This window comes from Pituophis catenifer, unplaced genomic scaffold (assembly GCF_029215685.1).
Source record: "Pituophis catenifer annectens isolate HBS135680 unplaced genomic scaffold, rPitCat1.0.hap2 SCAF_3, whole genome shotgun sequence".
Lineage (NCBI taxonomy): Eukaryota > Metazoa > Chordata > Lepidosauria > Squamata > Colubridae > Pituophis > Pituophis catenifer.
Genome location: NW_027256883.1, coordinates 100,858,008 through 100,880,045, shown reverse-complemented (window position 1 = coordinate 100,880,045; position 22,038 = coordinate 100,858,008).

The following is a 22,038-nucleotide window of genomic DNA, read 5'->3' as shown; positions in this document are numbered from 1 at the left end:
GCGGAGGTTGCATATAATAATGCTGTCCACAGCAGCACGGGGCTAACCCCGTTCAAAATAGTGAGTGGCATGGATTTTGTTCCCATGCCAGAATACCCGAGGGAGCCCCCTTCCTCAGTCAGTTTGACCGACTGGATGGCAATGTTGAGACAAACTTGGGAAAATGTTAAGAGGGCGCTGGCAAAGGCGGCTCAATCTTATAAGGACCAAGCAGACAAGCACCGAACTCCCCAAAGACCATTTCAGCTGGGAGAGAAAGTTTACCTCTCCACCAAGTACTTGAGACTTAGACTCCCGAGCAGGAAATTGGGCCCAAAATTTATAGGACCATTTCCTATAATAAAAATAATCAACCCCGTTACGGTGCAATTGCAGTTGCCACGGCTTTTGGGGAAAATTCACCCCGTTTTTCACAGTAGCCTTCTAAAACCTGTAGTGGGGTCTACTTTAAGGCCAACACCACGTGAACCCCCTGGGCCCCTGGTTGTTGGGGGCCAAACGCATTATGAAGTGCAGCGGATTCTCGATTCAAGATGGCACAGGGGGCGCCTTCAGTACTTAATTAAATGGAAGGGTTACCCATTGTCAGAGGCTTCCTGGGTGAAGAGCGCAAACATCCAAGCTGATCGCCTTATAGCAAAATTCCATGCAGACCACCCGGGAAAGCCGGGAGGGGGGGGTGCACAGCCAGGGAGGGGCTGATGGGACTAATCTTCTTGTGTTTTCCCTATGGGATAGGTGATGTCGCAGAAGTGAAGGGAGAGGGGCCGGATGTCAGCACTCCAACTTATGCTCTCTTCCAGTGCTGTCATGAAGACCAGAAGCACTGAATGATTGCTGAGATGAACTTTTACCTAGTTTTCTGCATGCAAGAGATAGGGTTTTCTGGGGGATGAGGGTGGGGGTCACATTCCTGTGAGAAGTACGTGCCAGGACGGAGAGATGGATTGGCTAATGGCCAATGAGAAATCGGGTTGGAGAGCGGAAGAGGAGGGGGTTGGAAGGAGGGGCCAGTTGAGCTGCAATTAGCCTCAGAAATGTCGGCTATTTCTGTTCTTAATAAAGAATGATTCATTAGAGACTGCGCTTGAAAATGAAACTTATTTTAAGACAGAACCGAAACCTGACAGCAGTTCAGTTTTGAGTTTCATGGTTAGATCATTTGCTGGTCGATCTTGCCAGTCGCAGCATTGTCGTCTGGTGGTCACTTGGACAGCTGTTTAGATAGGGGGGATGATGGCGTCTACTACCTCCTCCCATTCTCATTTGTACTGGGACATGTGGGAGAGGGTGTCAGCTAGGAAGTTCCTCCCTCTGTAATGTGTTTTAGCATGAAGTAGAACCGGTTGAAGTATTGAGCCCAGCAAACTTGTTTGGGCAATAGTTTTTACGGGAGCTTCAGGGCCTCCAAGTTTTTGTGGTCAATCCAGACTTCAAACAGTTTCTTCCCCCCTTCCAGCAGGTGGCACCAGGTCAACAGTGCCCATCTTGCCACAAAAGCCTCTTTTTCCCATATGGCCTATTGCCTCTCTGTGTCTGTGAGTTTGCAGGAGGTGTAGGCACAGGGCTGTAGTTTTCCTTGGCTATTTCTTTGGAGTAGCACTGCTCCCACTGCCACGTCGCTGGCGTCTGCTTGGATAACAAAGAGTGGTTTGGGGTTAGGATGCTTCAGCACTGGTTCCTTTGCAAAAAGTTCTTTTAGTGTTTTGAATGCCTTTTGGCAGGTTAGGTCCCACTGTAGGGGTTGTCCTGGGTGGGGCTTCATCCCTGGGACCCGTGTCTTTAGGAGGTCTGTCATGGGTTTGGCAATCTTTGCAAAGGAGGGGATGAATTGCCTGTAGAAATTTGCGAATCCTAGGAAGCTTTGTAACTGTCTGCGAGTGCGAGGGGGTTGCCAGCCCAGGATGGCTTGTACTTTGGCTGGATCCATCTTTATGCCCTCATTTGATGGTAGCCCAGGTAGTCTAGCCATGCTCAGTGAAATTCACATTTTGACAGCTTGACATACAGGTTTGCTGCCAGAAGTTTTTCCAGTAACTGGCGAACTAGGGGTATGTGGTCGTTCATGGTCTCAGTGTAGATGAGGATATTGTTCAAGTAGACAAGGACCTCCTTATAGAGGTGCTCGTGCAGCACCTCGTTTATTAACTGCATGAACACCACCAGGGGCCCCTGCAGTCTGAAAGGCAACACTTTGAATTGGAAGCTCCCCTACGGTGCAGTTGAACGCTGTTTTCCATTCATCTCCCTCCCTTATGCAGACTTGGTAGTATGCTTCTCTGAGGTCTAATTTGGTAAAGACTTCCCTTGGCTAGGTAAAATAGCATGTCCTTCATGAGAGGGAGGGGGTATAGGTTGTATACATGCACACAGTTTATATCTCTAAAGTCAACGCATAATCTCATAGTTCCATCTTTTTTTTCTTTCAACAGGACTGGGGCTGCAATCTGTGGTTTGGCTGGCTCGATGAACCCCCTTGCTAGGTTTATGTCTATGTATTTGCGCATTTCTTCCATTTCCCAAGTTGTTGTGGCATACAGTTTGGGTTTGGGTAGTTTTGCCCCAGGAATGATTTCGATAGCACAGTCCATCTCACGGTGGGAAGCGGGGGGGGGGGGATAGGATGTCACACTCAGCTTCACTGAATACTTCCATGAGGCTGATAATCTTTTGGGATCTGTTCGGCCCCTGGGATCTTGTCGGAGGTGGCTGTCAGTTGTTCTCGTGGGCCCTTTGGGAGGGTTCCCTGCGTGAGCAGTGCTTCTATTTGCTGGTGTGGAGGGAGTTGGGGTCCCCTTGCTATCCTCAGTCTGCAGCTGCCCCCTTGCCACCAGATGGTTGGGCCCCACTTGTCTAGCCAGGAGAGCCCCAGTATAACCGCATCCATCATTTTGGGGGCTATTATGAATCAAATTACTTCCCAGTGATTCACTAGCTCTAGCTTCACTGGTTCGGTCAAGTGGGTGGCGTAGGTAATAGGGACCCATCGATCTGTTCGAACCTGATCAGGTGGGCCAGTCTTTTCACTCTAATCCCGAGTTTCAGGATTGTGGTTAGGTTGATCAAGCATCTAGTGCAACCTGAGTCTATTAGGGCTTGAAAAGTCCCTCGGGTCCCTGTTTTTGGGGCTGTGATGCAGGTATAATACAGAGGGTACTTGGCTCAATAGAAGTAATTGTGAGAAGGATCTTTTGAGTCCTAGCGGACAATCATTTAAATATGAGTCAGCAGTGTGCTGCAGCTGCCAAAAAAGCCAATGCAATCCTAGGCTACATTATCAGAAGGATAGAATCAAGATCACATGAAGTGTTAATACCACTCTATAATGCCTTGGTAAGACCACACTTTGAATACTACATCCGGTTTTAGTCTCCACAATGTAAAAAAGATGTTGAGACTCTAGAAAGAGTAAAGAAAGGAGAAACAAAGATAATTAGGGGACTGGAGGCTAAAACATATAAAGAATGATTGCCTAATTGGATATGTCTAGTTTAATGAAAAGGACTTGAGTGACATGATAGCAATGTTCCAATATCTCAGGGGCTGCCATAAAGAAGAGGGAGTCAGCCTATTCTCCAAAGCACCTGAGGGCAGGACAAGAAGCAATGGGTGGAAACTAATCAAGGAGAGAAGCAACCTAAAAATAAGGAGAAATTTCTTGACAGTGAGAACAATTTATCTGTGGAATGAATTGCCTAGAGAAGTGGTGGATGCATGAACACTGAAAGTTTTTAAGAAGAGATTGGGCAACCATTTGTCAGAAATGGGTTTCCTGCCTGAGCAAGGGGTTGGATTAGAAGACCTCCAAGGTCCCTTCCAACTCTGTTATTCAGTTACTAATTGGGGCACTTCCTTACAGGAGAATGCTAGAAATCACTGTGAAACCAGCCGTCGCTTCTGTGGAATCCTAAAATAGTGATAACTAGAAGCATCCTGTTGTTTCATTTTGGAATGGGGAGATGTACTTATAATTTTATAAATACTTATTTATTCTGATACAGATACTGATGAAGATGACAAGTGACAATCTAATTTATGTTAGCTGCAAATTCAGACTGCAAGGTCAAGATGTTTGCAAGCTGATTAATCAAGCATACACTGTATATATAATACATGTACCTTATAGATGCTGTTGAGGTTACAAATAGAGAAATGTTTGTACTATTTTGCAGATGGATAAATGATTTTTTGCTCTTGTTGTATCACTTGTGAGCTGTGTTAAAGTGAATTAATTGCAGTTATTTGTTTGATAGACAACCAGTGCAGTGGTTGTTGTTTAGGCAGGAAAACAGTTTGGGCATTGTATCAAAAATACTTGATTGTGTTTGCTATTTCAAGTTTTAAACAACTTTTTAAAATTATCCCTTTGTCTGCCTAGTACCAGCTACTTCTCAATCTATTATTGTGTCATTAGACAACAAAAATGTAGTCTAAGTTTCAGAACATCATCAGAATAAGAAGTTGAAAGGGACCTTGGAGGCATTTTTAGTCAAATCCCTTGGTCAAACAGGAGACCCTATACCCATGATGGTGAACCTATGGCACGCATGCCGGAAGTGGCATGCAGAGCCATCTCTCCGGGCGCGAGCCGTCGCCCTTTGCTCTTCTGGGTTCCGACACGGCAGCCAGCTGGTCTTCACATGTGCAGGAGTGCCAGAAATCGATAGAGCAGCCATCTGGTGTGCATATGGGAAGATGATCTTCCAGTTTCTAGCACGCTGATGCGCACTGGCCACCTGGTCTTCTGGTTTCTCTGTTTATTTTGACTTGTATTCCTGTTCTTTTACAGTACTGCTTTTGATAGGCTGCTAATTTTCATTCTGTTTCTGGAAGAAAATGAAGACATTGTCAAGGAAGGTACATCTGTTTGACAGATCAAGAATCCAGGATGTGCACTTTATCAGACGTAAATGTTTTTTATGTTTCTAAAGTATACACTTACTGGTATTTACTGCAAAGGGAAATAAATAAGACAATAGTGACCAGAAACTATTTTCAAAAGAAATAAAAATTAAAAAAAGTCTATAAAGAGTGTTTCTTTTGTAAAATCTGTTCAGCCAATATCTTATTTCCTTCTCTATGTAAAGGGAGATTATCTGCATTAAAACATTTCTTTTTTTAATTTTTTTTATTGAATTAAAAAACATACACACACAATAGAACAAAAAAGAACACAAACAAGTACAAAATAAAACAAATACAAAATAAAACAATACACAACATATACGACATTTAAACATAATATCTTATTTCTTAAGAAAATACATCGGTAAATTGTATTTCTCTATGTATATTCCCAAATCTCACCTTATATAATGATATTTTTTGAAGTTTTGTTATAACTCTATTGTATTTCCTTGGTACACGATTTGATTCAAATCTGTTAGGATTGTCTTTTTATTTGGTTTTCCTTTTCTCTAGCCATTGTTACCACTTTTGCCAAACCAGATAGTATTCAGATTCTTCCTTTTCTTGGATTTCTTTTTTTTATTATTATTAAAAAGTTTTGTAGAAAATACAAACATTTTCACCCCCCCACCCTTCCCCCCTCAACCCCTCCCTCCCCTTTCCCACCCCCCCTTCCCACCCACCCCCCTCCCTAGACTTCCCAGAACAAGCACAGAGTATAGCATTCACAAATCAAAAGCTAAAATATGCTAACAAATTATTACATTTCATATTCTCCCTAGATCCTTAACTCCTTATAATTCAAAAAACAAACATAAACTACTTAAAATTACTTCATTCATATGCTATATGAATCTTCTTATTCAGATACTTCTTCTGTATGTAATCGATCCATCTTCTCCATTCCGATATGTATCTTTCATTTGAATGGTCTTTAAGATATGATGAAATTTTCGCCATTTCTGCCAAATGCACAACTTTTAATGTCCATTCCTCAATGGTGGGTGGATCTTCCTTCTTCCAGTACTGTGCCACCAGTAACCTGGCAGCCGTTATTAAGTTCAAAACTAACTTAGTCTCTATTACAGTACAATCCATGACTATTCCCAACAAAAAGAACTGTGGTGTAAATTTAATTTTTTTCTTTAAAATGTTTTGAATAATCCACCATATTTTTATCCAAAAAGCCTTAATTTTTTTACATGTCCACCATATATGAAAGTAGCATCTTTACACTCACATCGCCAACACTTAGGTTGTAAATTTGGATACATACAGGCTAATTTTTTTTATAAAAATCTATAAAACATTTTATAAAAATTCTCCCTTAGATTTTGAGCTTGTTTAAATCTTACATTTCTGACCCATATCTTTTCCCATGTTTCCATCATTATTGGTTCACCTACGTTTTGTGCCCATTTTATCATACAGTCCTTGACTAACTCTGTTTCTGAATCTATTTCCACTAGTGCATTATACAACCTTTTTATACGCATTTGACCTTTATCTCTTGTTTGCTTTATCAAATTCTCATCCTGCTGCAAAATACCAATTTTTTGATCTTCTCTCCATCTGGCCTGCAGCTGTCCATACTGAAACCAAGTCCTAATAATTCCTTCTTCTCTTAATTGCTCCATTGATTTTAATTGTAATCTGACTCCTTCCTTATAAAAAAGTTCCTTATATGTAATCTTATCTTGCTTTTGCTCTAAGTTTATATTCTCTATCGCGTGTCTGGGTACTTATTGGTAATTGGTAACTTATCACTTAATTTATTGGTAATTGGTAACTTATCACTTAATTTATATTTATACTTTTTCCAGACCCGCAATAGAGAATTTCTTAATATATGACTTTTAAAAGCCTTATCTACTTTCTTGTCATAGACTAAATAAGCATGCCAGCCGTAGACCAAACCATATCCTTCAATATTCAATATCTTTCCCTCCGTTAAATTTATCTAGTCTGTGATTGCTGAGAGGGCAGCGGCTTCATAGTACAGTCTTAAGTTGGGCATTTTAAGACCACCTCTTTCTCGGATATCTTGCATTATCTTTTGTTTAACTCGAGGTTTCTTCCCTGCCCACACAAACTTATTTATGCCCTTCTGCCATTCCTTCAAATTTTCATCTTTTTTTAGTATAGGTATCATTTGAAAAAGAAATAAAAATTTTGGTAAAATATTCATTTTTACAGCGGCTATCCTTCCCAGCAAAGACAATTGTAGTTTTTTCCAATTTTTCATCTCTTTTTGTATTTTGTGCCATAATGGTTCATAATTGTGCTGATATAATTTCATATTTGCAGTCATAATATAAACCCCTAAGTATTTAACCTTCTTAACTACTTCAAATCCTGTTAACCTTTCTATCTCTTCTTTCTGGCTTCTAACCATATTTTTAGCTATTATTTTTGTTTTAGCTGTATTTATTTTAAAACCAGATACTTGTCCATATAAGCAGGTTATATCCATCAGGGCTGTAATCGATTGTACTGCTTGGGTTAAGGTAACAACCAGGTCATCCGCAAATGCTCGTAACTTATACTCATGCTGCCTAATTTTAATTCCCTTTATTGTATCCATCTCACGTATTTTACTTAGTAAAACTTCCAGCATCAACACAAACAATAACGGAGACAAGGGACAACCTTGCCTTGTTCCTTTTTCTATATTAAAAGGATCTGTTAAGCCACCATTAACTATTATTTGCGCTGTTTGTTTTTGATATATTGCCTTAATAGATTGTACAAATTGTTCTCCAAGTTGCATCCTTTCTATTAATTTTAATAAAAATTGCCAATTCAATCTGTCAAAGGCTTTTTCAGCATCCAAAAACACTAGCACTGCAGGGACCTGGTTGTTCCTTCCCAGATACTCTAATAAATTAACAATTTGCCTTACATTACTCTTCATTTGTTTGCCATTTATAAAACCAGTTTGATTATGGTTAATCATTTGCTGCATAACTGTCATTAATCTATTTGCTAAAATGTTAGCAAAAATCTTATAGTCTGTGTTCAATAATGAAATCGGCCTATAATTTTTAGGATCTGTATCGTCATACCCTTCTTTTGGGATCAACGAGATAAATGCTGTCTTCCAAGTTGGAGGCACCTTTCCTCCCTGTTGTATATTGTTAAATAATTCTTTCAATGGTTCCACCATTTCCTCCTGTAAAGTTTTATAATAGATAGCTGTCAGACCGTCCGTCCCAGGAGCTTTACCCACTTTCAACTGCTTAATTGCTAACACAATTTCCTTGGAAGTTATCATTTGGTTTAAACTATCCCTCTACTCATTTGAGATTGTATAAATATTCTCTTTCTGCAAATATCTATCTATATCTATATCTTTAATTTTATCACCAGTATACAGCCTCGAATAAAACTCTAAGAAAGATATTTTAATCAATTGTTGCTCATAAACCTCTTTACCCTTGTATTTTATTTTCTCTATAGTCCTTGATTTCTGCTTTTTCCTTAACAAATATGCTAACCACCTGCCAGGTTTATTAGCATTACAAAAAGTATTATGTTTAGCATATTTTAAATTAGTTGCCACTTGATCTGCTATTAACATATTAAATTGACCTTTCAGTAAATTAATTGCCTCTTTAATTTTCTTATCTGTTGGATTAACTATCAAAGCTCTTTCTTGTTTTTTAATCTCTTCTTCTAATTCCTTTCTTTTTCCCCATTTCTTTCTATATTTATTATTCAAATATATCAAAATACCTCGCATATATGCTTTACTTGCATCCCACACCATTTCCATAGATGTACCCTTTTGCATATTCATAACAAAAAATTCTTTCATAATTTTTTTACACTCTTTTATATTTTCTTCATATCTAAACAAATTATCATTTAACCTCCAGGACCTCCTAGACCCTTTTCCACACTCCAATTCCAACCAAACTGGACTATGGTCTGTCAATATTCTTGAGAAAATCTTCGTGTTCTTCGCCCTAGATAAGAGATCATTAGTAATTAGTATAAAATCAATCCTTGAAAAGGATTGATGTCTGTCTGAGAAAAAAGTAAAATCTTTTTCTTCCGGATTTCTTTCACGCCAAATATCCCTCAGTTCCCAATCATCCATCATCTCCCAAAACACTTTGGGCAATTTTGCTCTTGTTAAAACATTTTGTTTAGGTCCCTTCTTACCTTTTTTAATATCCAAGACCCCATTCCAATCCCCCCAACAGGATACAAGTTTTATATGCCCACTGTGTCAACTTCGAGTATAGCTAATTGTAGAAATTTTCTTGTTGTTGATTCCAATTACAAGTATTTTTTCTCCTTTAATTAAAAGTTCTATCGCTAAGAATCTTCCTTGGTCATCTGCTTCAATTAATTTAGCAACAAAGTCTCTTTTCAGATATATAACTATACCATTTTCTGGTGCTGCTGCCATGTAGTGTGTACCAATTTATTTATTTATTTATTTATTTTAAATTTATATACCGCCCTTCTCCCTGAGGACTCAGGGTGGTGTACAGCCAGAATTAAAAAACATAAAATACAAATATTAAAAAACAATTAAAATATATATAAATTTGGCCCAAAATTAAAAATACAAACCAATTAAAACATTTAAAATTTCTTCTTAAGCCAGCCCAGCTTGCTGGAAAAAGTGGGTTTTAAGGGCACGGCGGAAGGCACTAAGGTCTTGGATTCTCCTTATCTCTGGGGGCAACTGATTCCAGAGGGTAGGTGCCCCCACAGAGAAGGCCCTCCCCCTGGGGGTCACCAGCCTACATTGATTGGCTGACGGCACCTTGAGGAGGCCCTCTCTGTGGGAGCGCACGGGACGATGGGAGGTCGTCGGTAGCAGCAGGCGGTCTCGAAGATAGCTAGGCCCGATGCCATGGAGCGCTTTAAAGGTGCTAACCAGCACCTTGAAGCGCACCCGCAAGACCACTGGGAGCCAGTGCAGCTCACGCAGGAGCGGTGTTACATGGGAGCGCCATGTTGCTCCCGTCACTACCCGCGCTGCTGCATTCTGGACCAGTTGGAGCCTCCGGATGCTCTTCAAGGGGAGCCCCATGTAGAGAGCGTTGCAGTAGTCAAGGCGAGAGGTGACGAGGGCATGAGTGACTGTGCACAGGGAATCCCAATCAAGAAAGGGCTGCAACTGGCGAATCAGGCGAACCTGACAAAAGGTCCCCCTGGTTACAGCTCTCAGATGTTCCTCCAAGGACAGCTGCATATCCAGGAGGACTCCGAGATTGCGAGCCCTTTCTGTGGGGGCCAAAGACTCGCCCCCAATAGTCAGTGATGGAGTCAACTGACTATATCGGGATGCCGGGAGCCACAGCCACTCAGTCTTGGAAGGGTTGAGCTTGAGCCTGTTCCTCCCCATCCAGATCCGCACATCCTCCAGGCACTGGGACATCACTTCAAGGGCATCATTGGGATGGCCTGGGGTGGAGATGTACAGCTAGGTGTCATCAGCGTACTGGTGGTATCTCACCCCGAAGCCACAGATGATCTCGCCCAGTGGCTTTACATAAATGTTGAACAGAAGGGGCAAGAGGACCGATCCCTGCGGCACTCCACAGATGAGAGGCCTCGAGGTCGACCTCTGCCCCCCTGCCAACACAAACTGCGACCGGTCGGAGAGAAAGGAGGAGAACCACCGCAACACGGTGCCTCCCACCCCCAATTCTTCCAGCCAGTGCAGCATGATACCATGGTCGATGGTATCAAAAGCCGCTGAGAGATCTAACAGGACCAGAACAGAGGAGCAACCCCTGTCCCGAGCCCTCCAGAGATCATCAACCAATGCGACCAATGCCGTTTCCATGCTGTGCCCAGACCTGAAACCTGACTGGAACGGATCTAGATAAGATGTTTCCTCCAGGAATTGTGGGAACTGTCGCACGACCACACTCTCCACAACCTTCGCCATGAAGCGAAGGTTGGAGACAGGATGGTAGTTGGCCAATATTGCCAGATCCAGGGACGGCTTCTTGAGGAGAGGCCTCACCACCGCCTCCTTCAAGGCAGCGGGGAAGTGGCCCTCACTCAGCGACGCGTTGATAACATCCTGGAGCCAGCCTCGTGTAACCTCCCGGGAAGCCAGTACCAACCAGGAGGGACACGGGTCCAGTAAACATGTGGCCACACTAAGTCTCCCCAAAATCCTGTCCACATCATCGGGAGTCACAGCGTCAAACTCCTCCCAGATAACATTCTCAAGACTATTCCTCGTCACTCTGCCCTGATCTACCCAGTCAGAGTCCAAATCTCCCCGGATCTGAGCGATTTTGTCATACAGGTATTGTCCAAAATCCCCCGCCCTGCCTTCCAAGGGATCCTTCCGCACTCCCGGATGGAGCAGGGAGCGGGTCACCCTAAACAGGGTGGCCAGACGATTTCCTGATGACGCAACAGAGGCGGAAAAGTAATTAAACTTTGCTGTCTTTATCGCCACTAGGTAGGTCTTAATATGCAACCTTACCAGTGTTCGATCAGATTCAGCGAGACTGGCCCTCCAACCGTGCTCCAGGCATCTTTTCCGGTGCTTCATTTCCCTCAGCTCCTCGGTGAACCAAGGAGCCGCACGGGATCGGCACCGGGTCAGAGGCTGCAAAGGCACGACTTGGTCCAAGGCCCCACCACCCGCCCTATCCCAGGCGGCTACCAGGTCCTCGGCCGAGTCATGTGCTAGAACCTCAGGAAATGGCCCAAGCTCCATCTGGAACCTCTCAGGATCCATCAGGTGCCCGGGGCGGATCCATCTAATTGGATCCGCCTCCCTGCGGCGGGGGGCAGCGGTTCGAAGATCTAGGCGAAGGAGTGAGTGGTCTGTCCATGACAAGGGTTCCATGTCTATATCCCCAATAACAAGACCACTCAACCACTGGCCAGAGACAAAAATCAGGTCCAGAGTGTGACCTCCTCTGTGAGTAGGGCCATGAACTAACTGGGTCAGGTCCATGGCCGTCATGGAAGCCATGAACTCCCGAGCCACCTCAGACGTTTCACCAACGGATGGCAAGTTGAAATCACCCATGACTAAAAGCCTGGGTGTATCTACTGCCACCGTGCCTATCACGTCGAGTAGCTCAGGTAGGGCTGTTGCCACGCGGCAGGGAGCCAGGTACATAAGCAACAAGCCCATCTGAACCCCATGACCCCACCTCACAAGGAGTGACTCACATCCGGCTCTCTGAGGCACAGTGGTCTCCCTCGGACCCAGATCTTCGTTAATAATAAGTGCCACCCCCCCCGCCCCTCCCCTGGGCCCTCGGCTGATGGAATGCTCTGAAGCCTGGTGAGCACATTTTTTTTTATTGAAAAAGTTTTCAAATACAAATTTTCCCCCCTTTTTTTCTTCCCCCCCTCCTCCCTAACCCCCCCTCGCCACCCATCCCCCCCTGTGACTTCTTCACACCAAAAACCTAATTCATAACAGATTACATAATATTTTACCATCTCCTTACTCCCTCCTCTATATACTGACCCTTACTTACTAAAAATATTATTGATATTGTTACTTTCCCCTTTTACCATACATTTAAAAAAAAAAGCAGTCTACTATAACATTGTATGATAACTTCTAATTTAGCATAATATTATTATAACTCCCAATTTAGCAATAATCTGCCCTTTTTCTCCTCCCCAAAACTTATATCTATATATTATTACAACATTTCAAAGCAACCTTCCACTTTAAGACTATATAATAAATCCTACTTTAACATTTATTCTTTGTGTATATTAATATAACATTTCAAAGCAGCCTTCCCCATAAATCCTAATTTAACATTTGTTCAACTCTATCCATTTCCTCCACTGCCCTAAATATATCACTTAAACATCCCTTTTCTTAAACTAATCAATCAGTAAACTAACATATTTCCACCCACTTTCCTACAAAATTACCATGCACATTTTGGTGAGCACATTTTGACCAGAGGGACGCCGCCCTCCGGGCCCAACCAGGTCTCCGTAATACCCGCCAGGTCCGCTCCTCCCTCTTGAATAAGATCGTGAATGAGGGGGGCCTTATTTACCATGGACCTGGCGTTGCACAGCATCAGCCGAAGGGCCAGATCCTGAGTATCTAAGCCACCTAGTGTCCGAGCGGAGCCTTGGGGACCAGGGCAAGCAATTGCTCTCAGATAGCAAGTGCGAGCCCCTGACACAGGATATGGTCCCCTGCTCCCGCCATATCTTCCCCTCCCATTCACCGTGCTGATGGAAAATTCCTCCTCCGGATAGTCCTCCAGCCCCTCCCCAATCCCTTGACCTGCACCCTCCAAACCGTCCCCCTGTGCCGGGCTCAGCTCTGACCCTAGTGGGTTCATCCCCCCAAACCCCTTGGTCTTCCTCCCGGTTCCCCTTAAAAAATCATTATTCCCACCCCTTAAAAATTTCATTAAAAATTTACGTAGAAAACCCCTCAACCCCCTCTTCACTGCATGCCATCTCTCGGGGTTCCAAGACCCGTCATCAAGATAGGCCCTCGATAACATGGAGGGCCAGGCCTGTGAGAAGGGGGAGTCTCGCAGTGCGAAGAGATCAGCGGATGAATACATCTTAAGGTTCCAAAAGTCTGTCTGGGGAAGATGGAAAGAGGCCAAGGATTCTTAATGATGGTTTAAAAAAAGTCCAGGGGAGAGAGTCCACCATTTCGGCCGGGGGTCAAACTGGACTCCACTGTCCTCCCACGACAGTGGAGAGGAGTCTCAGGCAGCTGTCCCAGAGGGCAATGACCCAGTCACCCTCTCACGGTGGCCAGTGTCAGCAGGTCTTATACAGTGGCAGCTGCAACAAGATGACTCCCTCGGTGCCCCCGCCCAGGCTCACATCTCTCCTCACAGCAAGTGGATGTTAACGTCAATAGGACCGATGGAATTGCCGGAAACCGGAGGTCAGCTGTGGGCATAAAGGAGCTATTAAGTCCGGGTGCAAGAAAAATCTGGTCGGGGAGATAGTAATCCAGGCCGCGCCCACAAACCAGGCCGCGGCGGAAAAAAGAAAGAGGGAAGGAAGGGGGGGTGGAGACAAACCAAGAGGAGGCGGGACAGTCCACACCATCTTCCAGCTCTTCCCAGCTCCCCCAGTCTCCACCAGATCTTCTTCCCCCCCCTTAACTCCCAGATCTTCAATAAAGCCTCCAACCAGAGAGCTCCAAATCGATGGTTTGCACTCTCTCCCTCACAGCTGACAATAGACCTAGTTTGTAGAGGTCTAGATTCGAAGAGATTCAGGCGGGGCCATAATCCCACGGCATCGCCATAATCCCACGGTGCTCTTCGGGTCCAAACGGCCACATGAGTGACCCAGGACAGCCGAAAAGATCACAACAGGCTGTCCTCAGTATTCTCTTGCTGGGCCGGGGCTCATAGATAGAAAATTCAGCCCTCGAAGAATCCAAAACGGCCCTACATTGCCCCAGGCTTCAGGAGTCTCAGTCACAAACCGCCATCTTCGGGCATAAGGCATTTATCAGGTATTTTTGGTCTTGTACTCTTATATGAGTCTCTTGTAAACAAATCACATCATTTTTAAATTGTTTAAGATAAAGAAATATTTTTCTTCTTTTCTGTGGAGAATTCAAACCATTAACATTCCAAGTCAAAAATGTAGTTCCCATCTCTGGGCCCTTGAAGCAACTGGAGCAGATTCTGGTGGTCTTGTCTCAATTGATCTTTAGGTCTTGCTCCTCCCACTGCTTCTGTTTTGGTAGATTCTTGAATTGTTTCTTGAGTTGCCATCTGGAATTGTTGCTGTCTTGATACTTCTTTGAGCCTAGCTGTCCCCGATCTGGTCTGTCTTTGATCCTTGGGTTGCGCTAAATCAATTAACTCCAACTCTTGAACAGCCATCTGAATTTGTAATGGTTCTTCTCCTTGGCCTGTCAAAACTCCCCCTTGGACTACTGTCAGGAGCTCTTCTTTTTCACCTTCCATCACATCCTTCTTTCTTTTGCCTTCTGGTGATTTGGGTGATTTGGCTGTGCCAGCCTTTAATACATTAATATAAAAATCTCTTGCTTTCCATATTGTGTTAAGCCGATACCTCTCTCCTGAGTAAGTCACCATTAATTCAGCTGGCACCTCCCATCTGTACTGTATCTGGCATTTTTTCAGTTCATCCACCAGAAAAGCATACTCCCTTCTGGCTCTCAAGATCTTAGGGGGGATTTCTTTCATTGTCATCACTTCCTGGCCTTCAACCCGAAATTTGTTTGTAAAAGTGGCCTGTAGAATTTCATTATGTACTCTCCTTGTAGTAAAATATATCACAATGTCTCTTGGTAAATGTTTCTGTCTAGCAGCCCAAGAATTAACGCAATACAGCTTGTCAATCTGCCAGCCCAGATCATTTTTTGACTCCCCCACCAACGGTGCCAATACCTCAGACATCATTTCTCTCAAGTTCTCTTGTTTGTTCTCCTTCACCCCTCTGAATCTTAAAACAAATTCCATATCTCTGTATTGTATCATAGCTACATCATCTTCAGCCCTCTGAATTCTGTTCTGAGCTTCTCCTAATTTATTATCCAAGATTACCGTAGATTGTTTAACTTCTTCAACTTTGTCATCCACCATTTCAATATTGCCTGCCAAACTTTTAAATGTCTTTATGATATCATCCCTAATTTGCTGATTCCGAGTTCCAATCTCATCTGACACAGCCTGTATTTTTTCATTGGTTTCATTAATTTTTTCATTAATCAAAATAGCAAGTTTCTCTTGTGTAACTTGGAGGGCTTGTTGTAACATCTCCAACGTTAAAGTCTGTGGATCTGCTGGAGGGGCAGAGGCTTGCAATCTAGGAATATGAGCTGGGGAGCTGCCAGCACTTCCCGTTCCTTTAATAGGAACAGTCTTTACAGGTTTTGAGGCCATCTCCAATTTAAAATTCTTTATATTTTAATCAGAAGCCAAAAAAAGAAAAATTCCTCAAGAAAAATTCCAAACTTAATTAGCATTTTAAAATCCTCCTTCTATCAATACAGAGTTCTTTCCAGGCAAAGGGCTGCCAGCAAAACGAAACTTTCTTTGAGTTTCACTTTCCCCCACCCCTTCAGGCTTCAATCGCCATTTTGTTGCAAAGTGCTAATTATTAGTTCCGAAGGAGGCTACAAATGTCAGAGTTAGGTAAAGATACTTGCAGCCTGATTTCTCCTTGCTTGTTCTGCCTGCTGCTGGTTCAAAATGTTAAAGTCCCCTCATTTCCATTGGCAGAATTGGTCGCGGCTTCTAGGTCTGCTAATTAGCGGATTCGTCCCTGGTCCGGAGCGGCTTGACAGGCTTTTAGGGAGCGCACACCCTTTGCGCCCCAGGATCCTTCCTAGGGCGTTTGGGGGGGCTCAACCTCCACCTGTCAGCTCTTCTCTCTCCCCTTTGCCCGGGGAGAGGGTTCCAAGCCTCCAGACAGCTGTTTTTCGGCTGTTCTGGGGCTTTAACGGAACCGGGGATCGGGCGCTCGTAAAAGAGCATCTTCGAGGCTCGCCGAGCCAACTGGAAGTCCCCTTTTCTTGGATTTCTTTAGTGAGTTTGTCCATCTCAGCACATTCCATTACTTTCCATATTATTTTATCTTGTGTTGGGATTTCTTCCGATTTCCAATTTTGTGCAAAGATGATTCTTGCTACGGTCAGAATATGTGTAGTTAAATATTGTTTCTTTTTCGTAGCTATTTGTGAATATACCCAGTAAATATGTTTCCGGTTTTAATGGTATTTTTTGTGCTGTTATTTCTTCCAGTTGGATTTTAATTTTGTTCCAAAATTGTTTTGCTTTTGGGCATAACCACCACATGTGATAGTATGTCCCTTTTTGTATTTTGCATTTCCAGCAAAGAGGGGAAGTGTTGGGAAACATTTTTGAGATCCATGCTGGGGGGGGGAGATGCCATCTGTAAAACATCTTATAAGCATTTTCTTTATATGATACTGATAATGTCAATTTACTATTAACTTTCCATAATTTCCATAATTACGGGACCGCCTTCTGCCACCAATTGCCTCCCACTGGACAGTTCGCTCCCACAGAGGGGGCCTCCTCAGCATGCCGCCAGCCAGACAATGTCGGCTGGCGACCCCCAGGGGGAGAGCCTTCTCTGTGATGGCGCCTACCCTCTGGAACAATCTACCCCCAGAGATACGAGTGATCCCAGACCTCCGGACTTTTCGTCGGGCCCTTAAAAACTTTTTCTTTCAGTTAGCCAGGCTGGCCTGATTTTATATTGGTTTTTAAAATTTGATACTGATTTTAAATAGAAATGTTTTTAAATTATGGGCCAAACTTTATTTAATTATTTTAAAACTATTTTAACTTTTGTGTACAAATGTTTTATTTTTGGCTGTTCACCGCCCTGAGTCCGAAAGGAGAAGGGCGGTATAGAAATTTAAATAATAAATAAATAAATAAATAAATAAATAAATTTTTCCCATTTGCTTAGTTCAATGCTATATCCAAATTTCTTCGCCCATGTAATCATATTCTCCTTTACTATTTCCTCTTCTAATTTATATGCAAGTAAAAAATTGTAAATTTTGGTTATTAATTTCTCATTTGGGCCCAGTAGTATTTTATGTTGTTGAATTCCATAATTCTCCATGTCTGTTTTGTATCTGGATTTTAATTTAGGTATGGCCACCAGTCGATTTCCACACCTTGTTCTTTTAATTCTTCTGTTTTTAATTTTCCTTCATCATTTAGGAGTTCTTGATATGTTTTCATTTTATTTATATCCGTTGTATTTGGGTAAATTTGTGCTTCCATTGTTGAAATCCACCATGGGATTCTATTGTAGTGGTTTTTCCTAATTTCAGTCCAAATCTTTAGCAATGTGTCTCTCACAATACGTCTTCGGAATTGTTCCATGTTTTTTAGGTTTCTCTTCCCATAAATATGCATGCCATCCTTTTGCCAGATCAAACCTTCTAATGTTAATTTGCATTTGTTTTTGAGTTCGATCCACTCTTTAATCCATGTTAATGATGATGCTTTGTGATAAATTTGCCAATCTGGAAGCCCCATTCCTCCTCTTTCTCGTTTGTCCTGTAGGTGTTTTAGTTTGATTCTTGCCTTTTTCCCCTGTCAGATGTATTTTAGTATCATCTTATCAAAATCTTTTTTTTGAAAAGTTTTATAAGAGATACAATTTTCTCCCCCCACCCTTTCCCCCTCCCCACATAATAGAAAATGTACATTTTCTTATACATAGTAAATCCTACATATACATGTTTTCCTTAAAGAAAGCATTAAAATAAGGCATTTTTCTTATTTTCCTCCCCAAAAACTAAGGTGCGTTTTATACTCCGAAAAATACAGTAGTTTGGAAGAATAAGGCATTTTAATTACATTCGGAGTTGCTCTTCTTCTCTTTCTTCCCTCATTCCACAACAAACTTTCTTCTTCTCCTCCTTTCTTTCCCTTCCCTCCCTCCTCTTCTCTCCTACTTTCTCCTTCCTCTTCTCCTACCTCATCCTACTTCCTTTTCCTTTCCCCCACTTCTCTCTTCTTTTCCCCCTTCTCACCTTCTCTTCTACTCCTATCCCCTTCCCTTCCTCCTCTCCTTTCTTCCATTCCTCTCCCTCCCTTCCCTCTTCCTATCCTCTCCTCCTCTCTCCTTACTTCTTTGAAGTAAGTTTTTCCTGGATGTATTGGTATTACCTGGAATAAATACAGCATCCTTGGCAGAATATTCATTTTAATGGAGGCTATTTTACCTAGAAATGATAGCTGTAATTTAGTCCAGAATTTTAAATCTTTTTCTATTTGTTTGGCCAATTTATTATAATTATCTTCTTTGAGTGTTGATATTCTACTGGTAAGCCAAATCCCTAGGTATTTCACTTTCTTTACTATTTGTATTCCTAGTATATTTTCCAATTCTTCCCTTTGGTTTTTGGTGAGGTTCTTCGTTAGCATTTTTGTTTTTTGTTTATTGATTTATTGATTTTCAGGCCCGCTACTTCCCCATATTGTTCTATTTTTGTCAATAATTTGGATCCTGATTGTAATGGTTGTTCTAGGATGAGTACTATATCATCCACAAATGCTTGCAGTTTGTATTCCTGGTTCTTTATCCTTAATCCCGTTATTTGTTTATCTTCCCTAATTTCTTTCAATAATATTTCCAATGTTAGTATAAACAGTATGGAGGATAGTGGGCATCCTTGCCTCACTCCTTTCTTTATATCAAATTGTTCCATTGTCTCTCCATTAATCAATATTTTTGCTGTTTGGTTATTGTATATCCTTTTTTAATTTTTTTTTTAATTTGATTTATATGCCGCCCTTCTCCAGAGACTCAGGGCGGCTTACAATGTGCTAAGCAATAGCCTTCATTCTTTTGTATGTTTATACAAAGTCAGCTTATTGCCCCCACAACTGGGTCCTCAATTTACCTACCTTAGAAAGGATGGAAGGCTGAGTCAACCTTGAGCCTTGGCGAGATTCGAACCTGCAGTAATTGCAGGCAGCTGTTCTTAATTACAGCTTAATAACAGGGTGCTTTAGACCACTGTACTACCAAGGCTCTTACTTTTGATCATATTTAAGAATCTTCCTCCAAATTTCATCATTCCCAATTGCGTTATTAAAAATGTCCAATTAAGATTATCAAACGCTTTTTGTGCGTCCAGGAAAATTAATGCTACTTGCTTATCTAATCGTTGTTCATAGTATTCCAGGGTATCGATAATTGTCCTTGTATTATTTTTGATTTGTCGTCTGGGAATAAAGCTGTTTTGGTCTGGATGTATATAGTGATTAATTAAATTTTTCAATCTCTGTGTTATAATAGATGTAAATAGTTTGTAGTCTACATTAAGAAGGGATATTGGTCTATAATTCTTAATTTCAGCAGGATCCGAATCTTGTTTTGGTATTAACATAATTATTGTTTCATTCCATGATTGTGGAATTTCAGCTTCTAGGAGTGTGTCGTTAAATACCTGTATTAGAATGTCATCTAGTGATTGCTGGAATGTCTTATAAAATTTGGATGGTATGCCGTCTGGTCCCGGTGTTTTGTTGTTTTTTTGTTTCTTCCTTGCTTCTATTAATTCTAACATGGAAATCAGTCTATTCAATGATTCAGTGTGGTTTTAATTCCTGAATATTTATTTTGCTTAAATATTCTAGTGTCTTCCTCTCGAAATTCTTCTTTTGCATATAGGTTTTGGAAGAAGTCCCTTGCGATTCGTTTTTTATCCTATTATAGTATATTTGTCCGTCTTCGTCTTTTAATTGTTGTATCATTTTCTTCTCTTTTTCTTTTTTCAGTTTGTAGGCCAGCTACCGGCCAGTTTTATTTGCATGTTCAAATTTATTTTGTTTAGCCATTTTAATTTTTCTTGCTATCTCCGTTGTAATTAGATTTATTTTATGTCTTATAAGGTTAATTCTCTCTTTAATTTCTTTATTATGGCTCTTCCTGTAAGTCTAATTCAGATTGTTGCAGGTGCGTCAATAAATTCTCTTTTGTTTGTTGTTTGTCTTTAATTTTTTTTTTTTGCTATGTAGGCGATTGTTAGACCTCTTATATAAGCTTTGGTTGTATCCCATAGATTTTGAAGACTAGTATGTTCTTTTACATTAATTTGGAAAAATATTTTTAATTCTCTTTGGATCATTTCCACGTATTGTTTGTCCTTTATGATGTCTCTGTCCATTATCCATCTTCTCTGTGCTTGATGACCCTTCCATGTTATTACAATCGGACTATGATCTGCCCATGTATTTGTTGCAATTTCTTTTTTTTTTTATTGTAAAAGTTTTACAATTACATTTTCACCCCCCTAACCCACCCCAAACTCCCCAACCCCCCTCCCTAACCCCCCCTAACCCTCCCCTCCCCCCCGGACTTCCATACAATATACCCCATCATTATCCCCTTTATATTAAAACCCTTAAAAACCTTAAACCCCCCCAACCCCCATATCATTTTTCATCTTCACATAGTTCAAATATTTCTATCTTAATATAATATAATACTATCAATGAAAAGCTATTTGATACTTCCTAGTTTGATATTTGTTCTGCACATAATCTATCCACTTTTTCCATTCACATTCATAAGTCTCTTGTGAGCGATCTTTTAAGTATGCTGAAATCTTCGCCATCTCAGCGAAACTGGCCATCTTCAAAGTCCATTCTTCTACAGTGGGCAAAGCTTCATTTTTCCAATATTTGCCTATCAACAATCTCGCTGCTGTAATCATATACAAAATCAACTTTGTTTCATCCACTGTAAAACCCTTAGCTATACCCAATAGAAACAATTGTGGAGAAAATTGAATTTTTTTCTTTAAAACATTCTGCATGACCCACCAGATTTTTATCCAAAAAGCCTTAACTTTCTTACAGGTCCACCAAATATGATAATATGTAGCATCTGTACAATCACACCTCCAACATTTTGGCCAAACATTAGGGTACATACACGACAATTTCTTAGGATCTAAATGCCATCTATAAAGCATTTTGTAAAAGTTTTCCCTCAAATTCTGCGACTGTGTAAATTTAACATTCTGAACCCAATTTTTTTCCCATGTTTCCAACATCACTGGTTCTTCAAAATTTTGTGCCCACAATCATACAATCTTTAACTAATTCAGTTTCTGAATCCCTTTCTAACAAAACATTATAAAGCCTTTTAATATGCATTGGACCTTTCTCTTTTATATGTCTAACCAATTCTTCCTCGTGCAACATAATACCAGTTTTTTGGTCCTCTTTCCATCTCAATTGTAGTTGATTATATTGAAACCAAGTTAAGTTAATCCCTTCATCCAACAGTGTCTGTAATGTCTTCAACTGCCATCTGCCCGCATCTGTAAAAAGAACCTCTTTGTATAAAACCCCCCCGAGTGACATTATATTTGTATTCCACATAATATGACCAAGATCCAGCCATAGCGGTATTTTATAATCCCATTTGAATCGGTGCTTCTTCCAAACTCTCATCAAAGAGTCTCTAAGTATATGGCTTTTGAATACTTTATCCACTTTGTTGTCATAAAATAAGTAAGCATGCCATCCAAATTCAAGATCAAAACTTTCTATATTCAGTATTCCAGTCTTTTTCCTTCCAAACCAATCGCTGGCTTGAGTCAAAGCTGCTGCTTCATAATATAACTGTAGGTTTGGAAGT